This window comes from Lutzomyia longipalpis, chromosome 2 (assembly GCF_024334085.1).
Source record: "Lutzomyia longipalpis isolate SR_M1_2022 chromosome 2, ASM2433408v1".
In the NCBI taxonomy this organism is placed as follows: Eukaryota; Metazoa; Arthropoda; class Insecta; order Diptera; family Psychodidae; genus Lutzomyia; species Lutzomyia longipalpis.
The window spans coordinates 38,763,055-38,767,442 of NC_074708.1; positions in this window are offsets into that span (position 1 = coordinate 38,763,055).

Here is a 4,388-nt window from a genome sequence, read left to right on the forward strand (position 1 = left end):
AAGTCTCTCTTTCGCGCTCTCATCGCCACAATGGAATTCGCTCAAATTGCGCGAGGTAGTGCAGCTCATCACACACAGAGACAAGAAGAAGAGATGACCAAGAGGAGGAGGTAGAGTTGGAGTCATCAAAGATATCAGATTAAAAAAATCCCGCCATTTACGGATATCCCATTAAAATCGCACCCAAAAGGCGTCGCGGGCATTGCTTAATCATCAAAGAAATGTTCTTTCAACGATGGAGAATCCAGTGAGTGCTTTTTAATATTTTATTGCTTGAGCTTTAACTTAATGATTCTCCGTGCAGGATAAAATGCATTTTAAATTTGTCATCATAATAAAGTATTTTTATTAGAGTCCCAACACACCGATAAAGGCTGAATTTTAACACATTTTGATGCTTTTAAAATTTAAATAAGCATAACGAACTTTTAATTTATTTCATGTATATATATACTATGTAGTAATAATCAGGATTGTATGTATAATATTTTGTAAAGAATATGTCGTATGATTATGTTGCGAAATGTCAAAGAAAGTTTACTTAATAGGAATTGAACACGATAAAATATTTATTTTATTTTATTTTAAATGAATTTAATATCGCTACAGCAAAATTATAGCATTGAAACTTGAATATAAAGTTCTTACTTTTTGAAATTATTATTTTTTTGTTTCTTTTTTTTTTTAAATTTAATTTCTGAAAAGAGCATTATGTGCTAAATAAATTCCTAAAGTTAGGAATTGGGATAAATTCTGATTAAAATCTTTAATAACAACTTAGTAATAGTTATAAGATTTTGACAGCTAATATTTTAAAATTGTTCATTTGTCGTTCTATAAAAGAAAATCAGGGAATTTGTTGTTGCAGAAAACACCCAGAAATATTTTTAAAGACTCCTGGAAAAGTAATTTTTCTTCAAAAACACAATTAAAGAATGAAATAAAATGTCAAAATCTTGTAAGATTTTTCCCAGAATATGAAGAATCTTACAACTGTCGAATTATAAGTAAAGAAAAGGAAAGATTTTTATCAGATTCTACCCCAATATTTCATTTACTAAATTGTTATAAGGCATTTTCTTGAAAAAACTTGAAAATTTCTTACATCTTTTTTTTTACTATATTTTAAAAACTTTCTTTTATACTATTGCGCTTCGACTCGGTGGGCGCCACAAAAAGGTTGGGATGGGTTTTATTTGAAAAATAAAAAATGTTTTTTTTAGTTGAAATAGAAAAATCAATCTTTAATTTAAGATAAATTAAATAAAAATAAATTATTAAATTAAATAAGATTAAGAAGAGTAATTAAACTTTTTTATTTATAAATAAATCTTCACTATTCTTTAAAAATCTGCATTCTTTACTATTTCGCGTGTAAACAGAAAATATTACGTCATTTACTTGATTTTGTACAGAATGTCAACCTGCTCAAAGGTGAACTTTCAGTATCTTTAAAGTGAGTATTATATATACTCTAAAAAATATTTACTCGCTTACTACTTTTTTCAAAACATTTTTACACCTCTTTTAGTAATTTATAAAATGAACTGAGACAGCACCACATCTCCATTACTGATCCACCCATTGCTGAGGAGACTAAAAGAAGAAAAAAGTCCCATTGTTTGGCAGTGAGTTTGGTGGAACATACTTTTGTACGAAGAAGTGTATCGAAATGGATGATGGAAAGCCTTTTGGGCTACTCTGGGTGCTCGATGTTGTGCGCTCTCTGCAAAATGCGAAATGCACAGGTTGTTTCAAGTGCTATGAAATATGTCTCTCTTGTGAGAAGGTCGCAATTGCGATCGTTTGGAAGTTTTACCTTTCACTTTCACCGTCAATGCATTCGCGCGCGGCTCCAACAACGCATTTTAATCGATTGCCCGTAGACGCTTCTCGCACTTACCTACCAGCAATTTGATCTAATTTTTCCTCTAGCGACCGGTGTTTGCAATCAAAGACATTAGAGACAATATATATACTTTTTAAGATACCTACAAAATTCACGAGATTGCGTGGTTGGAACAAATGCAAATTTTTTTGATCAATTTGTGAGGCCCGCAATTGTGAAAGAAGAAAAGAAGGTGCACGCTGACGCAAAAAAGAAACATTGGAAGAGATTGTGTGGCAACGTTGGAGATGTGTTATTATTAATTTATGAAAATTGCAGAAATATAATTTTTATGCAGAAATCCTCACACTTTAGCGGGTATTTTTTTTAAATAATCCCACAAAAAAAGAATAGCGTCATGTTGGCCAAAAAAAGTTAACAATATTTCGTATCTTTATTGGTGACAATAAATACCGCAGAATGCACACCTCTCAGGCAAAAAGGAGGCGGTATATTTCGTTTAACAGTTTTGCTTCTTTTGCCGGGCAATTTACCAAAATTTCAATTAACTTTCGTGGCATTAAAGCGTTGTAAACAAATAAGATGGGATTAATTTTGGTGGTACGAAAAAAAGACTTTTGTGCTCAATGAGGAAACGAACCCTGAATTTATTAATCCTTTCAGGGTTAATTCGAGTAATTACATTTATGAAATATTAGCTTTAAATTGAAATTGAATTTATATTAAAATAATATTATTAATTATATTATTCAAGACAGCAATGAGATATTTAAAAAAAAAAAAAAATACGTTCAGAGTTTTCGGAGAAAATCACTCATAAAATTTACTATTAATTCTATAGCATGTGAATCCTCATTCACGAGCACGTAAGGATACAAAATATTTATTAGTTACCCACCCCCGGATTCCCAGGTGAACGTTAATTAACCAAAGCACAAACGCAAGTTATTTCCAGCAACACAAATCGCTCTATTATTGCACAATCGCGCTTTGTATTACAAGACAAGAACTAGGTAAGTTGAGAGAAGAAAAAAAATCGATTTGCCGGCTCGATATGAGATGTCTAATTTAGTTCAAGCAGTAAGTGAATTTATTTTTTGCAGATCTCCGCGAGTAGGTGGAGGATTCGTGATTCAATCTGCCCCCTTTTGTGTGTGTGTTACCTGTGCTCACTGAAAACATTTTTTTGGTTTAATTTTCCAATGCGGGGAATTGGGGAATATATACATATTGAATTGAAGAGTATTTGCTTAAGTCATAAATATGGGTGTTGATATGGTTCGAGACGTTCAAGACACCGCGGTGAGCTTTTTTTTTACATTAAATTCTTTTCTCACCATGTCTTCAATTTCGCGTAGTTGCCACACCTCACTTGTGTATACCATCGCAACTTGCAATGATCATAAAATTGTGACAGTTATCGGTGCAAAAAAGGGTAATTAATCGGTCGAATTTCAATGGGGAAGACGCTGTGCGTAAAATTGCATCTTTGTGAATTAATTGATATAAGAAGATAAAGCAAGAAAATGCGCAAAAGTCTCGCCCACGGAGGATGTGTTGAAAGAGACATTAAATTGGGATGAAGAAGAAATGGGCTGCCTCATTAAATAATTTTTCTTTTATGATTTTTTTGCACTCATCTACCCACGCATCTCTTGTGTTATCGTCCTTCTTCATCTCACATCCACGCGGGGAGAGACATCACCACCACTTTGTATCATTGATAATCACGAGAAACTTTCTCTATTACTTGTGTGCTAATTAAATCAATTGCACTCCTTACTCAAGCATAGAAGAAGATATGTTTTTTGCGATTTTTAGTTTATCATTTTAGTGAGAAGAAAATGAATTTGAATGAAAATTTCAGTTACAAAAATTCTATAATATTTTCCTTTTATTTCTGAAAATTTGTATAAAATCTATAGCTTCTCCTGGCGCTGCGTTTGCTCATGATTTTTTCAATATTCTAAAGCCATAAAATATCCAAATATTAATTAATTTTAATATTCTTCAAGGTTCTTAAATGGTGGTTGTAAAATAAAAAATAAATTCAACACAAAAGAGCTTTCTTCACAAGAGGTTGACACGATGCTTTAGAGAGCTTCGACAGTGTTTTTTTCTGCATTTTCTTTTTAACTCATAAATTCTCATGAAGAGGATTCAACAGAAGTCAAGTAGTTATTCTGTCTGACAATATTTCTTATCTTGAAGTACATTTCGTTGAACTCGTGTTTACGTAATAAAAAATTAATTGCAAATATTATTCATTTTGCCCTCCTTTTATCACCACTTGAGGCACCTCTTGGCGGCTATGCTTGAGCATTATATGTATCTACTTACTCTGCACATAATTTCATTCCCCATTGACTCTATAATCTATTAAAATTGCAATATATCTTCATTAAAGAATGGATTAGTTACCTCGTATAGTTTCCGATCTCATTGGGCGATAAAGAAAATCACTCTGCAATTAATCTAATATGAATATATCAGAGACGATCTTAAGAATTTCACACAAAAAAGTAATAAAAATTGTAAA